At 41.9% G+C, this 22422-nt stretch overlaps 1 long non-coding RNA gene across 1 annotated transcript in view; it reads left to right on the top strand.

The window, feature by feature from the left end:
- The first annotated feature begins 3243 nt into the window (after positions 1-3243).
- Positions 3244-22422, top strand: part of LOC141424840 (uncharacterized) — a 47060-nt gene continuing 27881 nt past the window's right edge. Inside the window, exons 1-2 of the long non-coding RNA XR_012449803.1 lie at positions 3244-3441; positions 18957-19074. This is a non-coding gene — a long non-coding RNA (uncharacterized lncRNA). The remainder of the gene's footprint in view (positions 3442-18956; positions 19075-22422) is intronic.

The following is a 22422-nucleotide window of genomic DNA, read 5'->3' as shown; positions in this document are numbered from 1 at the left end:
TGCACAGGGGGCTGTCGGTTGTTTCTGCCCACTCCCTGCTGGTGGCTTCAGGAGAAAAATGCCACACAAAGCAGAGTCCCCAGAGATGTAATCTTTGGTTCCTGTGTGGGTTAGTAGATGTTTGGTTGAGAGTTCCAGGGTTCACCATAGTGGGAAAGCAGCTACCACCATTAAACACCCAGGCTCTACGCCCTGGACCAGGGCAGAAGGAGGGGAGGTGATGTCTTGGGATACTCTGTGGTCAGCTGAGTTGGTAGAGATGGAGCTCTGGGCCTATCTGAGCTCAACAAGAATACATGTTCACTCCATCCACTCCACACCTGACTGGTGGCCAGCACAGGCCATGAACAGCTTGGGACACTGGCATAGTGGCTTTCCATCTGGGTGGCTGAGGATATGAAGCTCATCGTCTTCCTTTCCCCACACATCAGAGACCATATTGGAAAGAATCTGGGGAAGGTAAGAGGAAGGAAAGTTGAACAGGTGTCTTCTGAAGGTTGTGCATTTCCCAGAGGGAGGCTGATGGCGTGGAGTGAGGGAAATGGGCACATTCAGATGGTGAAATGGGTTTCCACTTTCAAGATTCTACAGTTTGATGATGGTTTGTCCCAAAAATTCAGATTGGAGATTTGGTGATGGACTCTATGTCCCCCTGAAAGGATTAATTAGATCTTCTGAGAGTGGTATTCTCTTACATTTGGGAGAGCAGAAAGGGGAGAACTTGGTGCCAGTTGTGGGAAATGTTCCAGAAACCTCTTTTGACTGATTCCTTCTTTGGGGTCCAGTCTTCCCAGCTTACTTCTCAGAGGAGGAGGCAATAGTTTTGGAGTTCTCCTTCAGGGCTCTGGTGGAGCCTGATGTGTCTGTGGGCTGTGTCTCTGTGGCATTAATGGAATACTTAATCTCTCATTTACTCATTTGCTCAGGGGTGAAAATTTCTGCACCCTCTTTTTTTCCTCAGAGAAGAATCTGAGGGCCAGGTAGCGGCCCTTCCTTTCCCTCTAGTCATCTGCTCACCTGAGACCCTTGGCAACCATCACAGGATGGGGCAGGCCTGGCTGTCTGGCTGACTTGGTCACTTCCTCTGCTCTGTCCTGCTGGAGTTTGGTTTTCCTGGGGCTATGTAGGGCTGGGAGGGAGGTTTGGGGATGGGAGAAGCAGGAAGCCCTTAGGTCTCAGATCAACCATTTTTATCCAGCACCAACAAGAATTCTGATCAGGGTGCAAAGCACAGACGGTAATTACTTTCTATTATTCTTCCCATTTGATTGTCCTCTGGGATGTTCATCTTTGAGTAACTCATGGGAGGGAGGCTGGGACTTGGCGTACGGTTTGTGTATTACTGGTTATTATGTAATAGAACACTCAATCATGCCACCATTTCTAAAGGCAGGTCTGATTTTCACTCCCTAACTATTTGGCATGTGTGATCACCTCACCTAGGTAGAACTCTGTGTACCTGAGCTCTGGAGCTAGGAGGGTGAGGCGAGGAGTGCAGAACTTGGGACTGGGACTTACTTAGAAGCCTGGCTTTGTCTACTGCCCTGTGACCTGACGGGTCACTTATACTTTGACTCAGTTTTTCTCATTGTAAATATTAGTCATTATTTTTTGGTAGTAGAGACACAATGAAGAAATCAAATAACTGGAAGGGATTGTGGTGCACAACAGAAAATATGCTGAAGGGAAGGGCACGCAGTCTAGCCAGTCACCACCATTGCTAGAGGGGCCTGTGGTTAGATGCAGGTGTGAAGTGAGGAATTTAGAGTCATGAGGGGAGAAGAGAAGTGGTTAGAAAAGAGGTTTCTGCTGCTAGAGAGGTCAGGTCCTAGTGAGTTGTAAGGAAGCCTCAGGATGTCAGTAAATAAGCCTGAAGCCAGCCCAGTCCTCAGAGCAAGCCTCTTGATGTTTGCGCCTCTCCTTTAGGCACTTCCTGCCCAGACAGGAAATGGTTCCAGAGTTTGGGAACCATGAACCACAGAAAAGGTTAAGGTGCCTGAAGGTGACAAGAGGAATAGTATGAGCTTTGGTTGTTGCTATTGAAATGTGAAGAGAAGAGATTTGGACATAGAGGGTTCTGAACCCATGGTTCCCCAAATTTCCACAAGTATGTGCAGTGTATTTATTCCCTTAATTATTAGGTTCTGTGCAGGGACAGAGCCATCAGTGCAATTCCAGAAACATTCATGGATGCCTTAATGTTGCTCCACAAAAGAAATATTCTAATGATACAAAGATAAATGAAACCCATTCCCGATTTTGAGATGTCTGTCACCAAGGGAAGGAAGTTAATGCAGAAAATAGTAATTGCATTATCTTAATTAGTTCCCTAAATGGAAGTGGGTATTTGCATTATGTGGCAAAATAAAGAAACTCTACAGTTGATAATTTAAGTTGTTAAGAGTAAAATATGAAAAATATTTTTAGTTACATTTGCCTCTTGGTAGAGGGTGGTTAGGACAGGGACAGCACAAGGTATTTCATCATACATCCTTTCAATGCTTTTGTGTTTTGGCATTTAAAATCAGAATATTTTCAATTTGAAAAACATAATAAGCTCCCACAGTATTTAGAGACTGTGACTGTCTTACATTCATGCACTCATTGGGAATATATTATTTGCAATGCCAAAAGACAGACATGCTGAATTTATTGAGCAAACTAAAGAGCAAATAAAGTTTCCTGGAGTATTTTTTTAAAACCACCTGGGATGGAGTGCTATGCATGCCAAGCACTAATATGCTGGATAAAATAAATATGCAGACAGAAACTGAATTATGTGCCTCTTGATCAAAAATATCTTTTTGATTTTGGATCATGTGTATATATTACTTATTCAAGAATTATTTGTATAATTTTTACAGTGGATGAGGGAATGTTGTAAAAACAGCTACCCCTTAGTGGAGGCTGACCTCTGTGCGAAGTGCTCAGCGTGCTGCTCTTATGGACATGTTCCCGATGTGAACTGCAGAGGGGAACTGGACACTTGGGCAGATGACAGCCTTCACAAAGAGGTGCATCCAGCTGCTGTCCCACTGTGGGCAAGGGGTGGGGAAACACCTGGCAGGAAGTGAGGAGGAATGGGGAGTAACCAGTTCAGCGGAGGGTACTCTGAGAATCAGCCAAGTCCAAAGATCATCTGCAGGGCACATGGTCAATGCAAAGTTGGGCTCTGAGCCCAAGGGATTGAAATTTTAAAGCAAGCTGATCTTGAATCCTTTCCCAAATCCAAGGGCAGTGCCGTCGTAGGCAGGGAAGTTCAACAGAAAGTGGTCAGGAGTCATCTAGAGCCAGCAAAGGCAGTCTGCACATCACGTCCTTATGAACTCTTGGTTTAGTAGATGAGCATCTTGGTGGAGAAGAACGCGTGGGTCTACACGATCAGACTGGGTCTGGATGTGCTGGGGGCAGGAGAGCCAGGTGGAGAGCCTGGCTTCCAGTGTAAGGAATTTCAATTGTTCTTTTTTTTTATTATTATTCATATGTGCATACAAGGCTTGGGTCATTTCTCCCCCCTGCCCCCACCCCCTCCCTTACTACCCACTCCGCCCCCTCCCTCTCCCCGCTACCCCTTCAATACCCAGCAGAAACTATTTTGCCCTTATTTCTAATTTTGTTGTAGACAGAGTATAAGCAATAATAGGAAGGAACAAGGGTTTTTGCTGGTTGAGATAAGGGTAGCTATACAGGGAGTTGACTCACATTAATTTCCTGTGCGTATGTGTTACCTTCTAGGTTAAGACTTTTTGATCTCACCTTTTCTCTAGTTCCTGGTCCCCTTTTCCTATTGGCCTCAGTTGCTTTTAAGGTATCTGCTTTAGTTTCGCTGCGTTAAGGGAAACAAATGCTAGCTAGTTTTTTAGGTGTCTTACCTATCCTCACCCCTCCCTTGTGTGCTCTCGCTTTTATCATGTGCTCAAAGTCCAATCCCCTTGTTGTGTCTGCCCTTGATCTAATGTCCACATATGAGGGAGAACATACGATTTTTGGTCTTTTGAGCCAGGCTAACCTCACTCAGAATGATGTTCTCCAATTCCATCCATTTACCAGCAAATGATAACATTTTGTTCTTCTTCATGGCTGCATAAAATTCCATTGTGTATAGATTCCACATTTTCTTAATCCATTCGTCAGTGGTGGGGCATCTTGGCTGTTTCCATAACTTGGCTATTGTGAATAGTGCTGCAATAAACATGGATGTGCAGGTGCCTCTGGAGTAACCTGTGTCACAGTCTTTTGGGTATATCCTCAAGAGTGGTATTGCTGGATCAAATGGTAGATCAATATCTAGCTTTTCAAGCAGCCTCCAAATTTTTTTCCAGAGTGGTTGTACTAGTCTACATTCCCACCAACAGTGTAAGAGTGTTCCTTTTTCCCTGCATCCTCGCCAACACCTGTTGTTGGTGGTGTTGCTGATGATGGCTATTCTAACAGGGGTGAGGTGGAATCTTAGTGTGGTTTTAATTTGCATTTCCTTTATTGCTAGAGATGGTGAGCATTTTTTCATGTGTTTTTTGGCCATTTGAATTTCTTCTTTTGAGAAAGTTCTGTTTAGTTCACTTGCTCATTTCTTTATTGGTTCATTAGTTTTGGGAGAATTTAGTTTTTTAAGTTCCCTGTATATTCTGGTTATCAGTCCTTTGTCTGATGTATAGTTGGCAAATATTTTCTCCCACTCTGTGGGTGTTCTCTTCAGTTTAGAGACCATTTCTTTTGATGAACAGAAGCTTTTTAGCTTTATGAGGTCCCATTTATCTGTGCTATCTCTTAGTTACTGTGCTGCTGGGGTTTCGTTGAAAAAGTTCTTACCTATACCTACTAACTCCAGAGTATTTCCTACTCTTTCCTGTATCAACTTTAGAGTTTGTGGTCTGATATTAAGATCCTTGATCCATTTTGAGTTAATCTTGGTATAGGGTGATATACATGGATCTAGTTTCAGTTTTTTGCAGACTGCCTAACCAGTTTTCCCAGCAGTTTTTGTTGAAGAGGCTGCTATTTCTCCATCGTATATTTTTAGCTCCTTTGTCAAAGACAAGTTGGTTATAGTTGTGTGGGTTCATATCTGGGTCCTCTATTCTGTTCCACTGGTCTTCATGTCTGTTTTTGTGCCAGTACCATGCTGTTTTTATTGTTATTGCTTTGTAATATAGTTTGAAGTCAGGTATTGTGATACCTCCTGCATTGTTCTTTTGACTGAGTATTGCCTTGGCTATTTGTGGCTTCCTATGTTTCCATATAAATTTAACAGTAGATTTTTCAATCTCTTTAATGAATGTCATTGGAATTTTGATGGGAATTGCATTAAACATGTAGATTACTTTGGGGAGTATCGACATTTTTACTATGTTGATTCTACCAATCCATGAGCATGGGAGATCTCTCCACTTTCTATAGTCTTCCTCAATCTCTTTCTTCAGAAGTTTATAGTTTTCCTTGTAGAGGTCATTCACAGCTTTTGTTAGGTTTACACCTAGGTATTTGATTTTTTTTGAAGCTATTGTAAATGGAATTATTTTCATACATTCTTTTTCAGTTTGCTCATTATTAGTGTATAGAAATGCTAATGATTTTTCTATGTTGATTTTATATCCTGCTACCTTGCTATAGCTATTGATGATATCTAGAAGCTTCTGAGTAGAGTTTTTTGGGTCATTAAGGTACAGGATCATGTCACCTGCAAATAGGGGTATTTTGACAGTGTCTTTACCTATTTGTATTCCTTTTATTCCTTCTTCTTGCCTAATTGCTCTGGCTAGGAATTCCAGTACTATGTTGAATAGGAGTGGAGATAGTGGGCATCCTTGTCTGGTTCCTGATTTTAGAGGGAATGGTTTCAGTTTTTCTCTGTTAAGTATAAAGCTGGCTGTAGGTTTGTCATATATAGCTTTTATAATGTTGAGGTACTTTCCTTTTATTCCTAGTTTTCTTAGAGCTTTTATCATGAAATGGTGTTGGATCTTATCAAAGGCTTTTTCTGCATCTATTGAGATGATCAAGTGGTTTTTGTCTTTGCTTCTGTTAATGTGGTTTATTACGTTTATTGATTTTTGTATGTTGAACCACCCCTGCATCCCTGGGATGAAGCCTACTTGGTCGTGGTGAATAATCTTTTTGATGTGTTGTTGAATTTGGTTTGCCATTATTGTTTTGAGGATTTTTGCATCAATGTTCATTAAGGAGATTGGCCTATAGTTCTCCTTTCTGGAGGTGTCTTTGCCTAGTTTTGGGATAAGTGTAATACTGGCTTCATAAAATGTGTTTGGCAGTTTTCCTTCCCTTTCTATTTCATGGAACAGTTTAAGGACGGTTGGTATCAGTTCTTCTTTAAAGGTTGATAGAATTTAGCAGAGAATCCATCAGGTCCTGGACTTTTCTTTTTGGGGAGACTCTTGATTGCTGCTTCAATTTCATTTTGTGTTATAGATCTATTCAGGTGATTAATTCCCTCTTGGTTCAGTTTTGGATGGTCATATGTATCTAGAAATCTGTCCATTTCTTTAAGATTTTCAAATTTATTTGAATATAGGTTCTCAAAGTAGTCTCTGATGATTTCCTGGACTTCCATGGTGTTTGTTGTTATCTCCCCTTTTGCATTCCTAATTCTACTAATTTGGGTTTTTTGTCTCCTCATTTTAGTCAGGTTTACTGATCTTGTTTATTTTTTCAAAGAACCAATTTTTTGTTTCATTAATTCTTTGTATGGTTTTTATGGTTTCTATTTAGTTGATTTCAGCTCTTATTTTTATTATTTCTCTCCTTCTATTTGTTTTGGGATTTGCTTGTTCTTGTTTTTCTAGGAGTTTGAGATGTATCATTAGGTCATTGATTTGGGATCTTTCAGTCTTTTTAATATATGCACTCATGGCTATAAACTTTCCTCTCAGGACTGCCTTAGCTGTGTCCCATAGGTTCCGGTAGGTTGTGTTTTCATTTTCATTGACTTCCAGGAACTTTTTAATTTCCTCTTTTATTTCATTGATGATCCATTCTTCGTTAAGTAATGAGTTATTTAGTTTCCAGCTGTTTGCATGTTTTTTGTCTTTACTTTTATTGTTGAGTTCTACTTTTACTGCATTGTGATCAGATAGTATGCATGGTATAATTTCTATTTTCTTATATTTGCTGAGACTTGCTTTGTGCCCTAGGATTTGATCTATTTTGGAGAAGGTTCCATGGGCTGCTGAGAAGAATGTATATTGTGTAGAAGTTGGATGAAATGTTCTGTAGACATCAACTAGGTCCGTTTGATCTATTGCATATTTTAGATCTTGGATTTCTTCATTGATTTTTTGTTTGGATGACCTATCTATTGATGATAATGGGGTGTTAAAGTCTCCCACAACCACTGTGTTGGCGTCTGTATATGCTTTTAGGTCTTTCAGGGTATGTTTGATGAAATTGGGTGCATTGACATTGGGTGCATAGAGGTTGATGATTATTATTTCCTTTTGGTCTATTTCCCCTTTTATTAGTATGGAATGTCCTTCTTTATGTTGTTTGATCAATGTAGGTTTGAAGTCTACTTTGTCAGAGATAAGTATTGCTACTCCTGCCTGTTTTCGGGGGCCATTGTCTTGGTAAATCTTCCAGCCTTTCATCCTTAGCCTATGCTTATTTCTGTCGGTGAGATGGGTCTCCTGTAAGCAACAAATTGTTGGATCTTCCTTTTTAATCCATTTCTTCAAGCGGTGCCTTTTGATGGGTGAATTAAGTCCGTTAACATTAAGCGTTAGTATTGATAGGTATGTGGTGATTCCTGTCATTTAGTTGTCTTAGTTGTTTGAAGGTTTGATTGTGTGTACCTAAGTTGAGGTTACTCTCTACTGTCTTACTTTTTCTTTTCCTGTGGTTTGGTGCTGCCTGTCTTTTCATGGTTAAGTTGTGTTTCACTTTCTGTGTGCAGAATCCCTTGAAGAATCCTTTGTAGTGGTGGCTTTGTGGTCACATATTGTTTTTGTTTCTGCTTATCATGGAAGACTTTTATTGCTCCATCTATTTTGAATGATAGTAGCTTGGTAGAGTATCCTGGTTTTGAAGTTATTTTCATTCAGTGCCTGGAAGATCTCACCCCATGCTCTTATTGCTTTTAATGTTTCTGGTGAGAAGTCTGCTGTGATTTTGATGGGTTTACCTTTGTATGTTACCTGTTTTTTCTCTCTTGCAGCCTTCAATATTCTTTCCTTAGTTTCTGAACTTGTTGTTTTAATGATGATATGTCGTGGGGTAGTTCTATTTTGATCTGGTCTGTTTGGTGTCCTGGAGGCCTCTTGCATCTGTATGGGAATATCTTTCTCTTGATTTGGGAATTTTTCCATTATTATTTTGTTAAATATATTACGCATTCCCTTCGCTTGCACCTCTTCTCCTTCTTTGATGCCCATGATTCTCAAGTTTGGTCTTTTGATGGAGTCGGTGAGTTCTTGCATTTTCTTTTCACAGGTCTTGAGTTGTTTAATTAATAGTTCTTTGGTTTTTCCTTTAATTACTATTTCATCTTCAAGTTCTGAGATTCTGTCTTCTGTTTGTTCTATTCTGCTGGATTGGCCTTCTGTTTTGTTTTGCAATTCTGTTTCATTCTTTTTTCTGAGGTTTTCCATATCCTGGCTTGTTTCCTCTTTAATGTTGTCTATTTTTGTACTGAGTTCATTTATCTGTTTATTCATCGTGTTCTCTCTTTCATTTTAGTGTTTATACAGTGCTTCTTTGGTTTCCTTTATTTCTTCTTTTGCTTTTGCAAGTTCTTTATTTTTGTTGTCTTGGAATTGAGTGTCTCCTGTAAATTTTGGTTGACCCTATCCAGTATCATCTCTATAAAATTCTCATTGAGTACTTGTAGTATGTCTTCTTTTAAATTATTCTTGTGGGCTTCATTGGGTCCTTTGGCATAGTTTATCTTCATTTTGTTGGAGTCTGGATCTGAGTACCTGTTTTTTTCATTCCCCTCTGGTTCCTGTACTAATTATTTGCTGTGGGGAAACTGGTTTCCCTGTTTTTTCTGTCTTCCTGCCATTGTTTTGGTGTTGTTACTGTCCCTGTACTGTGTGCAATTAAGTATTTTCTAGCTTGTAATAATAACAATGGTAATATTTAGAATGGAAGGGTGAGCTGAGATGGAAAGCAAGAAGTTAAAGAAATGGGAAAAACAAATACACAGACTGGAAGGAGAAAACAGAACAAGGTATCAGACAAGAAGGTTTCAAAGGTATAAATAGGGAGCTTTAGTGTACTTATTGACAGTAAGCTGAGCAGACATTAGCGAGACAGAGAGAGGATTGAAAATCAAAAATCAAAAAATAAAGATAAGAATAAAAATAAAAATAAGTAAATGAAAGAAAAATCTCTATATAAAAACATATTAAAATAAAATGAAAAAATAGAAAATTTAAAAAAACCAAAAAACCAAAAAACCTCCAAGTTCAAATGCAATGAAGTTTCAGTCTTAATAATTTGGGTGTCCATCTCAGTCTCCAATCCTGGAGATGGTGCCTCAGATGTTGTTCTGTAGTTGTCTCATCAAAGGGGACGCATAAAGTAGAACAAAGCTACACACACACGCACAAAAAAAACCCCACCAAGTGTCCCAAGTTCAAATGCAATACAGTTTCAGTAAGTTTTTCAGCTTGCAGGTGTAATTCAGTTGTTCTCTCATCAAAGGTAGGGAGACGAAGAAAAAAAAAGAGTCTGGAGACAGTTCTGAGAATGGTGTCTGCATCTGTGGCTTGCCTGCCTGCTGTTGTCAGCTTGCTGTTGCTGGAGGCGTTATTTATGCAGAACTCAGGGGTGAGCTTAGCACTCACCTGGCCCTGCAGGTTTTGTTTACTCAGATTTCTCCTGAGCCTCTGCTACAAGCTTTCCCCTTTCCAAGCACACTGGGAAAGGTGACACTGCACCTGCATTGTCAGGCCTGCGTGTTTATTTACAGTTCATGTGGGAGGTGGGTCTTCCCCCCTCTCCTGTGCAGTTTTCCTCCCACCGCCACTTTCACAAGCTTTCCTGCTCCTGATTACTGGGCAGTGCTGCTGCTCCTGCCAGCCACCATGTTTGTTTACAGTTCATGTGGGAAGTGGGTCTTCCCTCCTCTCCTGTGGAGTTTTCCTCTCTCCGCCACTCTCACAAGCTTTCCCGCTCCTGGTTGCTGGGCATGCGCCCCTGCTCCTGCCAGAGGCTCTCTGGCCAGGCCGGCTTGTTTATTTACAGTCCCGGGAAGGATTCCCTTCCCCCAATCTTCGGTCTCAGTGCACCCCACCCTCTTTCCCTTGTGTCTTTATTGCTCTTATTGCTTATTACTCAGTTTCTCTTTTTTCCCCGAGTGGAGGTTGGTCTGTCCAGGGGACTATGCTGCTCTGGCCCAGGCTTGTCTGTGGGAGTACTGCGTACCGCGAAGCTCACCTGGTCTGCATCTTCCCAAGCTGTCTGGGCGCCAGCGACTGGCGGCCCAGGGGCCCTCCTGGTTTCTCCGTTTAACATGAAGTGGAGATTCTCTGCGCCAGCTGGAGGTGTGGAGGGGTCAAAGTTATGCCTCTTCTCAGTGATTATGCCTGCAAAGTGTGCCTCCAGTGTCTCTCCAAGATTTCACTATAGGAGGCTTGCTTTCTGCTTCCTCCCTCTAGCCGCCATCTTGGAATCCTGAATTGTCCTTTTTGTTACAATGGTTGCTTGACAGGCTTTCAACAGGGGGCTGCCTGCTCAGATTTCTGCTTAGAAACCAAGAGCAGGGTTTGAACTTCTGGAAGCAGGGTCTTAGAGCTTCATTGAATCCCACCCTCTCCAAGTGTGGTGAGCACTTGCCAGTGCCACCAAACCCTTCCTTTAAAAGCAGAAACCAAACAAAGCAAAACAATGCGACCAAGGAATCCTTCCTGTCCCCCCTGGGTCGGCATCCCATTTCTAACCAGGTCAGTGTAATCACTGCAGCCCTGCTTCTCCACTGTGTCTCCATGGCAGACCTGAGATTTTACCACTGTACCTACCATCTGGAACAGCACTATGGGATCTCATTTTTGTTTTAGTGCTTTAGGCTGGACTCACCTACAGTAAGATTGTGATGTTGGTAACACTTACTTTTCAGTCTCAAGACAGTCTGAGTTAAATAACATTATATTTAATTATAAAAATTTAGTGAAAACAAATTACTAAAATGTGTAGAATGAAAGAAGACTCAGACTTCTAATCCCTCAAACTAAAATCCCTCTAGCTTCAAAGGCCCAGAGTGGTTCTTAGTTACTTAAGCCCACATAATGCACTGGTGGTAGAGTGAAGACTGGACATTCCAGTCCCAGGTACACACTGGTCTTTCCTTCCCTGCTTCTTAATTCTGTTATTGATTAACAAGCACTCCTACTTGATATTGCTGCCTAGCAATCTATCCAGACTCACGGTAGTTTCAAGCCACACTTGATTCTCTCATTGTCCCATGACTGCAGTCATAGGTTAGCTGATCTGTGCTCACCTGAGGCTCAGGTGGGTGGGGCACCCTGAGACTTACTCACCTGAAGAATCCTAGACTCTTCATGTGGCCTGTGTGCTTCACACCATTGCAACTAATTGCCAATAACTTGAGTTCTGAGAACCATGCAGAAGTGGGAAGTCTTCCTATGATGGCTTCAGAAGCCATAGGGGTCCCTTCTGCCACATTCTGTTGGTCAAGTAAACCATCAAGACCAGTCTAGATTCAAAGCAAAGGACATCAGAAGTCACTTCTTTCTGAAAGGTATGCCAAAGGAGTGGTGGCCATATTTGCTTTGTCAAGGGAAGTGGAGACAGTAGGGTAGGTAGGGATTATACTGAACAACTGAGTTAGAGAGCCACTGCAGGCAAAGTATAGGGCAACACAGAAGCAAGTTAAATTAAGTCAGCAGAAGGCTGACGGCATAGTTCTAGGTAGCAGTAGGATACAATCTTTATCTTTCAGGACTCATATTCTACTAGGACACACATATTAAGCAAATAGTCATCCAGATTTAAGTGCTATAACTAAAGTTCCTATTAATCAATAAATCCATCCATCCATCCATTCTTCTATCCATCCATCCATCTATCCATCCCTCTATCCAGCTACCCACTATATGCATTAATTTAAGAAATATTTATTGAGGTTCTGGAGCTCTTATGTGACTGAGCTTACATTCTAATGAGGGAGAAACAGACCTTTCCAGTCAGTGATAGGAGGAAATGGGGAGAAGGGGAGAAGAGAAAGAGAGGGGTGGAGGAGGAGGGATCTGTACTTTAGTGACTAGAGAAGTTCTCTCAGAGGACAGGAGAGATAGGGTCCAGCCAGGTAAAGATCTGGGGCAGAAACTTCCTAGTCAAGATTAGTCATGCAAAGGTCCTGAGGTCTTGAGTTATTCAAGGAACAAAAACAAGGGCAGTGTGGCTGAAGCTGTGAGCCAGGGTGAGTGGAGAGGGGAGGGTCTGATGCAGTACTGGCAGTGCAGAAGGGACTGGACTTCTCTGGGACACTGCTCCACACAGAGCAAGTGATATGCTGCATAGAGCCTTGAGGGACAAAAATGCACTTGGTTAATGGGTTTGTAATGAGAAGGATTCACAGAGGCACAAGTGGAGGCAAGAGAGGACAATTATGAAGATTACTAAGGTTTATTGATCCCTAGTCACATTCCCAGCCTCTGATGCTCTGTGAGGTGGGTGCTCTTACATCCTCATTTTATTTTTATTTATTTATTTATTTTTTCTGTCATTTTTCTTTTATTATTCATATGTGCATACAAGGATTGGTTCATTTCTCCCCACTGCCCCCACCCCCTCCCTTACCACCCACTCCGCCCTCTCCCTCTCCCCCCCCTCAATACCCAGCAGAAACTATTTTGCCCTTATTTCTAATTTTGTTGTAGAGAGAGTATAAGCAATAATAGGAAGGAACAAGTGTTTTTGCTGGTTGGGATAAGGATAGCTACACAGGGCATTGACTCACATTGATTTCCTGTGCGTGGGTGTTACTTTCTAGGTTAATTCTTTTTGATCTAACCTTTTCTCTAGTACCTGTTCCCCTTTTCCTATTGGCCTCAGTTGCTTTAAGGTATCTGCTTTAGTTTCGCTGCGTTAAGGGAAACAAATGCTAGCTAGTTTTTTAGGTGTCTTACCTATCCTCATCCCTCCCTTGTGTGCTCTCGCTTTTATCATGTGCTCATAGTCCAATCCCCTTGTTGTGTTTGCCCTTGATCTAATGTCCACATATGAGGGAGAACATATGATTTTTGTTTTTTTGAGCCAGGCTAACCTCACTCAGAATGATGTTCTCCAATTCCATCCATTTACCAGCGAATGATAACCTTTCGTTCTTCTTCATGGCTGCATAAAATTCCATTGTGTATAGATACCACATTTTCTTAATCCATTCGTCAGTGGTGGGACATCTTGGCTGTTTCCATAACTTGGCTATTGTGAATAGTGCCGCAATAAACATGGATGTGCAGGTGCCTCTGGAGTAACAGTCTTTTCGGTATATCCCCAAGAGTGGTATTGCTGGATCAAATGGTAGATTGATGTCCAGCTTTTTAAGTAGCCTCCAAATTTTTTTCCAGAGTGGTTGTATTAGTCTACATTCCCACCAACAGTGTAAGAGGGTTCCTTTTTCCCCACATCCTCGCCAACACCTGTTGTTGGTGTTACATCCTCATTTTACAGAGAGTAGAAGGACACAGTGGCCACCTGTCATTGTGGAGGCCTTTGACCCCCAACTCTGGTTGACTTTGAGGTAACTAAGGAGGCATCTAGGCAGAGATATATAAATCAGTGTTGGAGTTGCATCTTGCTCATTTTTGACACTCAGTAAAATGAAGCACAGTGTGGTATGAAATTTGAAGTAAATCCTCCACAGTGATTTTGAATTTGAGTATCTATTTTTTGGCTTCCAGGACGCAGAAATGAGGTTGGTGAAATACCCTGCTTTTCATGATCATGTGGTGGTTGTGTGTGGTTTTGGTCAGTGAATCTGTGAACCCAGCTCCTGTGTTCGTGCAGAGCCTTTCTGCCTTGATTTTGTAGGGCCAGCTCCCTGTGTGAGTGTGGTGTATCCCAGCGCCCCGACTCTGAGGACAGTTCACAGTCCATGCCTCTCCCTCAGCAGCCTGGGTGCTTGGCCTGTTTGGATGGAGACGTAGAGGCCTGGAGGTGGTGTTCAGAGGCAGCAGGACACAAGTTCCAGGGTGGTGGCCAGTGACCAGTGGTGGGTCTTACCATCTATTCAAGTTTTCTCGTTTTGACTTGATTTTATCCCAGTTCATTTAAATGATCACATGTACTGTGTGGAGATGAAAGTGGTTCTGTCTCATAATTATTTAGTCCTCACTTTGCCTGTGTGCCAGGCACCCTTTCTCATTGCTCTCATGGTTGGTGTTGGATTTCCTCTTTTATTTTTCTTGGCCTGACTTAAAGAGGTTTGTCTGCTTTATTTTTATTTTTTATAATAATCAACAGTTTATTTTACTTCTCCATTAAGCAATTTCCCCCTGTATTTTTAAAAATTTTTGAGTTTTTACTTTTTCTTATTCATTTTGGTTTGTTTTATTATTTTGCTAGGTTCTTGTGTCGAGTGCTTGATTCACTTATTTCATTATTTTTATTCCTACAAAACAGCTATTCTATTGAGGCAGGGAAGGTTGAGGACTCATAGAAACTTAATATTACATTTCAGACTGATCGCACTCTGGTGCAGGGACTGCCCTCATCTGGCCTGGGAACTGCCCAGGCCCTGCCCCACTCATTGATTATTGGATAGGAATCACCTGGTTCCTCTCTTCTCATAGGTCAGCACAAGTTTTAAAAACACCTGGAGAAAAGAAGCAGCTCTCTTTGCCTCCAGAGTCCACCTGGACCCACCATGCCCTGCTTTGTATTTCCTTTCCCTAACTTTTAATAAACTCCATTTACACCCATGTGTCCTGCCATGGGTTCTTCCACATAGGACAAAGAATTTGGAAGTCTTCTGATCACAGACTCCAGCCCCACCAGCATCACTATGACTTTTCCTCTGTATATCATGCTGACTGAACTGTAGAGGTTTCTGTACAGGGCGTGACAACTGTAATTCAATTTCAGTTTTGTTTCTCACTTGAATTTATTCAGGCTTATTTGAATGTCCATTATACTGGAGGTGTTTACTCTTCCTTTGCTGTTAACTTTGGGCTTTATTACATTGTGGTAGGAGAAAGTATTGTGAAGGACTTCAATCTTAAAAAATACATTAAAATTGTTTTACTTTTGAACATGATCAATTTTTTTTGTTGTTTATTTTTTGCGGTACTAACGTTCAGATCCAGAACTTTGAGCCTACTAGGCAGGTGCTCTACCGCTTCAGCCAACATCCCTTGCCTTTTTTGCTGTAGGTATTTTTTGAATAGGGTCGATGCTCAGGCTAGCCTAGACTGAGACCCTCCTCTTTACACTTCCCTGCTGACAGCACACGCCACCACTCCCAGCTTCTATTGGTTGAAATGGGGGTCCTTCAAACATTTTGCTGGGGCTGGTGTTCAACATTGGACTTTGATCTTCCCCATCTCGGCCTCCCAGGTAGCTGGGATTACAGGCATGAACTGCCATACCCAGCATCACTGGTGGTTTTTGATAAGCAGAAATTTTAGACTTGAGCACAATCAATTTTTTATTATTTTTGTGATGCTTACTGTTTGAATCCAGGTCCAGGTCCTTGCTCTTGCTGGGCAGGTACTCTACCACTTCAGTAACAATCCCATCCCTTTATGCCATAGGTACTTTTCAAATAGTGTCTTATGTTTATGCCCGGCTGGCCTGCACTGTGATCCTTTTATTTATGCTTCCTGCAGGGGTGGGATGACAGGTACACACACCATTCTCAGTGGTTTTGTTGAGACGGGGGTCTCACTAACTTTTGGTCTGGCTAGTCTCATACTGTGATCCTCTTGATCTCTGCCTCTCAAGTTGCTAGGATTATAGACATAAGGCATTGTGTGTGGCCCGTTGACATTTCTTTTTTCTGGATTTATTACAACTAGTGTAATATCTTTTTAAAATTATTCATTTATTCACATATGCGTACATTGTTTGGGTCATTTCTCCCCCTGCTCCTGCCCTCACCTTCTCTCCCTTCCCCCTCTCTTCCAGGCAGAACCTGTTCTGTGCTTTTCTCCAGTTCTGTTGAAGAGAAGACATAAGCAATAATAAGAAAGACATAGCATTTTTACTAGTTAAGATAAGGACGGCTATACAGAGAGATTCCTAGCATTGCTTCCATGCACAAGTGTATTACAACCCAAGTTGATTCATCTCTAACTGATCTTTACACTGGTTCATGATCCCCTTCCCATATTGACCTCTGTCCCTTTAAGGTTTCTGTATTAATTCCTCTGGAGTGGGGACATCAAATGCTTTCATGTTTTGGGTTTTCTATCTAACCCTGTATCTCCTGTATATGTTCTCCCCTTGTCATGTAACACGAGTCCTACAACACTGCTGTATTTGTCCTTGATCTAAAGACTGCATATGAAGGAGAACATATGATTTGTGGTCTTCTGAGTCTGGCTAACCTCGCTCAGAATGATGTTCTCCAGATCCATCCATTTACTTGTGAATGATAAGATTTCATTCTTCTTCTTGACTGAGTAAAATTCCATTATGTATAAATACCACATTTTTTTCATCCATCCATCAATAGTGGGGCATCTTGGTTGTTTCCATAACTTGGCTATTGTGAATAGCGCTGCAATAAACATGGGTGTGCAGGTGCCTCTGGAGTAACCTGTATCGCATTCCTTTGGGTATATCCCCAAGAGTGGGATTGCTGGATCATATGGCAGATCTATGTTTAGATTTTTAAGAAGCCTCCAAATTTTTTTCCAGAGTGGTTGCACCAGCTTGCATTCCCACCAGCAATGTATGAGGGTTCCTTTTTTCCCACATCCTCACCAATGCATGTTATTGGCAGTGTTTTTGATGATAGCTGCTATTCTAACAGGGGTGAGGTGGAATCTTAGTGTGGTTTTAATTTGCATTTCCTTTATGGCTAGAGATGGTGAGCATTTTTTCATGTGTTTTTTGGGCATTTGAATTTTTTCTTTTGAGAAAGTTCTGTTTAGTTCACTTGCCCATTTCTATATTGGTTCTTTGATTTTGGGAGAGTTTAGTTTTTTGAGCTCCCTGTTATCAGTCCTTTGTCTGATGTGTAGCTGGCAAATATTTTCTCCCACTCTGTGGGTGGTCTCTTCAGTTTAGAGACCATTTTTCTTTTGTTGTACAGAAGCTTTTTAGTTTTATGAAGTCCCATTTGTCCATCCTTTCTCTTAGTTGTTGAGCTGCTGGGGTTCTGTTGAGGAAGTCCTTGCCTATACCTATTAGTTCCAGAGTGTTTCCTGCTCCTTCCTGCACTAACTTCAGAGTTTCAGGTCTGATATTAAGGTCCTTGATCCATTTTGAGTTGATACTACTACAGGGTGATAGACATGGATCTAGTTTCAGTTTCTTGTAGATGGATAACCACTTTTCTCAGCAACATTTGTTGAAGAGGTTGTCTTTTCTCCATCAAAAATGAGGTGGGTATAGTTGTGTGGATTCATATCCGGGTCCTCTATTCTGTTCCACTGGTCTTCATGTCTGTTTTTGTGCCAGTACCATGCTGTTTTTACTGCTATTGCTTTGTAACATAGTTTTAAGTCAGGTATTGTGATATCTCCAGCATTGCTCTTTTTTTTTTTGAGTATTGCCTTGGCTATTTGCGGTCTCTTGTATTTCCAATGAACTTTTAGGGTAGATTTTTCAATTTCTGTGATGAAAGTCATTGGGATTTTGATGGGAATTGCATTAAACAATGTAGATTGTTTTTGGTGGTATAGCCATTTTTACTATGTTGATTTTACCAATCTATGAGCACGGGAGATCTTTCCATCTTCTATAGTCTTCCTCGATCTCTTTCTTCAGTGGCTTGTAATTCTCCTTGTAGAGGTCATTCACATCCTTCATTAAGTTTACTCCTAGGTATTTGATTTTTTTTTGAGGCTATTGTAAATGGAATTGTTTCCTTATATTCCTTCTCAATTTGTTTGTCATTGGTGTATAGAAAAGCTAATGATTTTTGTAAGTTGATTTTGTATCCTGCCACCTTGCTATAGCTGTTTTTGGTGTCTAAGAGTTTTTGGGTAGAGTTTTTTGGGTCTTTAAGGTATAGGATTGTATCATCCACAAATAGAGATATTTTGACAGTTTCTTTACCTATTTGTATTCCTTTTATTCCTTCTTCTTGCCTCCTTGCTCTGGCTAGGAATTCCAGTACTATGTTGAATAGGAGTGGAGATAGTGGGCATCCTTGTCTTGTTCCTGATTTTAGCGGAAATGGTTTCAGTTTTTCACCGTTAAGTGTGATGTTTGCTGTAGGTTTGTCATATATAGCCTTTATAATGTTGAGGTACAGACTTTTGGTCTGACTAGCCTCATATTGTGATCCTCTTAATCTCTGCCTCTCAAGTTGCTGAGATTATAGACATAAGGCATTGTGCGTGGCTTGTTGACATTTCTTTCTTTCTTTTTTCTTTTTTTGATGGAACTGGGGTTTGAACTCAGGGTTTCACATTTGCGAAGCAAGTGCTCTACTGCTAGAGCCACACCACTAGCCTTGAGCACGATCAGTTTTTGAATATTTCAAAGATATTTATTGTATTATGTTGGAGTATAGTGATACATACACAAACAACGCATCCAGCCATACATTGGTGGTCACAGGGGTTGGTTCCAGGTCCCTTGAGGACACCAAAGCCTACTTCTGTCCCAGTTCTTTCAGTGTTTGCCTGTTATTTACATCATCCTCCCGAATACCTTAAATAATCTCAAGATTATTCGTAATGTCTGAAATGATGTAAATGCCATGCAAATACTGTGGCATGCCACAGTAAACGGCATTATACTGTGTTGTTAGGGAATAATGATAAGAAAAAACATGCTCAGTACTGAGATGATTATTTTATTTTCAGGTATTTTCTATATAGGGTTGAAAATACTTGGATCTGTGGGCGTGGAATTATTACAGAGGACCCACTGTATCTCCTTACTTATTGGTGCTGCTTCCCTGAAGAATCCTGATTGACACAGGTATCAGTGTTTTTAATACCATTTTTTGGCTGGTCTTATAAATGAAAGAATTTCAGATTCCCCCAACCTCCATGTGTAAATTTTTGTGTTATAGTAGAGGAATTTAATTCATTCCCACCTTTGATAATCGCTGATAAACTAGGTCTCTCTTTCCTGACCATTGTTGGGTTTTCCACATTGTTCAGGCTTTCTGCTGAGTTTAATATTGGGGCATTATTTTATTCCTTGTCCTTCAAAATTTCTGGTAGAGAGAAACCTGGTTTTTGTAACCGAGTACAGTTAGCTTTGCATCTCTCTGAGGACACCAGGTAAAATCATTTACACTCACTTCTGTCTCCTCCTGAGCAAATTATCCTAAGAGTCCAGTCTGTTGTGCTTCCTCTGGGGCAGTTGGTTTCCCTCAAATTTGGGGTATTTATTGTTCACACTTACAAAGAAAGATTTAGATTGACATTGACTGAGCAATGTGAAGGTCAGAGTCCTTCTCCCCTGCCAAGCTGTGCACCCTCAACACCATCCAGAGCTGTGGGGACCTGGCTTCCTGTTCCTTGGCTAGGGTCACAGCTCCAGGACATGTTGGTGGGAGCAGGTAGGTAGGCTGGGGCCTCCTCCCAGTGGTGCACGTGCAGGTACTGACCTGGGTAGGGGGCATGAGGCCATATGAACACTGTCTTAGGTAGTTGGTCCCTGTATCCATGAGGGCAGGGAGCAGTCACCAGGGTCTGTAGTACTTCTGTCTTTGGCCCTGGTGCCTTTCTAAGGCCCATCCTTGGTGCTTCCACCTTGGCCCAGAGTCAGAAATTCCCTAAAGTTTTTGGTCTTCTGGGAATCATTCCTATTTTATGTTCTTAAGTATTTGCTATTTTTATCATACTTTTTTTTAGTGATTTCAATAGGACCCAGGGAAGAAAGAGATAACTATGTGGCCTAATTTGCCATCTGGGGGTCAGAAATCTGCTTGTAGATTTAATAGGTGATAATGTGGCAACAGCCATTGACCTACTTCTTTTTCCTTTCCCATTTGCTGGCCACACAGAGCAGGGTTAAGGAGGAGACCTTGAATTGGGCTTAAGAAGCTAATGAGCTTTACGGAATGTAGCTTTAAGAGTTCATAGAGTTTTAATTCCATCTGTCATGGAGGCATTTCAAGATTCCTATTCATATAAACTCATGAGAAAATTCACTCTCTTCCACGTCAGCATGGAGTCAGTTCTGCCCACTCACAGTGGGGTTCCTTATGGTCAGTGGGATTGTGGGATTGTGGGAGCTGGTAGGGTGGTGGGACAGCCTTACAGGAGAGCTGTAAGGCAGGCTAACGAGAATAGGCTTTAATAGGGTCACACCCCCAGTTAATGCACTTGCAGAAGTGGGTGGGAGAAGCTGGTGGGAAGTGTTGAAGGTGTCAGCATGGGGGACAAATGGCACAAGGCAAGGAGTCCCTTGAGGAAGGAGTCTCATGTGACCGGATCCTAAAGGAATGTGGGTGATACAGCTGGCTTAAGGCTGTATTGAACAGGCAGTTGGACTCACAGGAGCTGTCAGGAGAATGTCAGCATGTTTGGAGCCGGCTCCTAGGTGCTGCTGTGCGTGGGAAGCAGAGGTAAGGGAGAGCCAATCTAGACTCCTGCTCTTTGGGACAAATATGAGTGTCTCTCAGAAGCAAGGACAGTGCTGGTGGTATGGCACTACTCAAATAAGTGGACTGACAGTAGGGATCCAGTGAATTGTCAGGTGTCTCAGTATGAGAGCAGAACATGTTGGGGCCTTTCTCAGAGCTGAGCTTAGGCTGGGTAAGATGGGCTCCAGCCTGGAGAGGTCCAGCTGGAAGCCAGAAAGCAGAGCTAACCTGTGTGCTTGGTATGCCCTGGATAAGGGAAGAGCAGGCATGGGATGAACCACAGCTCAGGGACACTGCAGGATGGTGAGAAGTACCCATAGGGCACACTCTGGCTCTGAAGCCATGGTAATTCAGGGGCCAGGGCTGTCTGGGATCATGGGTGGAGTTAATGCGGCCAGGAGAGAGAGAAGGAGGGGCCCACTTAGGGGAAAAGATACTAAGTTGAGTGGGGGGTGGGGCATGTGGAATTTGAGGTGTCTGTGAGCTGTCCACCAGAGATGCCTAGCAGATAAGTGGGGGCATCCAGTCGAGCCCTGGAAATAGGACTGTGGAGACTTGAAAAGAAGTCAGGAATTGGTCTTCACATGAGAGCTAGTGATGGCGGTAATGGGAATCCCTGAGATGGCTCAGGTTGAAACAAGGAAAGCAAGTCAAGGAGAAGCCTTGTCAAGGTCAAGGCCAGTACAGTTAAGGTCTTACTGCATCCTCAAAGTACTTCTGTATCTACAAAGGCCATTCTAGTTTGTGTGCAATGAGAATTTCTGCAGTTTATTAGTAGTATTTAAAAATGACTCAGGGAACTGTGGCCCAACAGAGGGCCCACTCAATGGACTGGCTTCATAGCAGGCCTTTCACACAATTGGGCCATTCACTTAGTTCCGGCTCTCTGTGTGTTTCCTCCTTTCCGGATCAGTCCTGTTTACCAGGGAAAACAATCCATTTTTCAGGGCTTTAGTTTTATGTATGTTGAATTTATCCCTTGATTTCTCTAATTACTTTCCCACAGTCAATAGTTTTGAGTACCTGCAACTGAAACAACTTACAGCATACAAAAGCACAAGTTCACTTGCTCAGAACAAAGAAAATCATCTATGAATTCAGTGAGGGCAGAATGAGAACAAATAGCCAACCTTTGCTTACAAGGACATGTGGCCTCCACAGTGATTTGACTCTGCACTCGCTCTTCAATAAGTTATGTTGGCCTTATGCTTTTCATTAAGCTGTAATTTCTTTACCACATTGAAAATTAAGGAGTAGATTTCTCCTGGAGTCCATGCATTGAAAGGCCATAGGTGGGCAAGTGTATGAGTGCCAGTGGAAAATGGCTTTTCTGGAATATCAGGTTTGGTCCTCAGAGATGAAGAGCACTCAATGTGCTGAGCAATAAATCTGAACTTGGCTGTATTTAATTAAGGTAATTTTCCTACTCGGCTCCAGATGTGGAGATGAGATTCAATTTTATTGTACCTGAAAGAACATGTCCTTCCAAACATGTGTGTCACTGGAATGGACTGTGTCCACAGATCAGCAATGTGACAAGTCTCTGTCTCCTACAGGAAGAAGAGCTGTGGCAGGAACAAATTCCAGTACCTTCTTCCTCCTGTGTATTTTTCCATAGCCTGCTATGGTTGGTAAGGTAGTGGAGTTCCACTAGACAGAGGGCAGATGGGGAAAGAGGAGAAAGCTGAGAAGAAGAACGAGTAGAATTACTGGGTGATGTTTACTTACGA

This window comes from Castor canadensis, chromosome 7, assembly GCF_047511655.1.
Source record: "Castor canadensis chromosome 7, mCasCan1.hap1v2, whole genome shotgun sequence".
Taxonomy (NCBI): Eukaryota; Metazoa; Chordata; class Mammalia; order Rodentia; family Castoridae; genus Castor; species Castor canadensis.
This window is presented reverse-complemented; position numbering and strand designations above follow the sequence as displayed.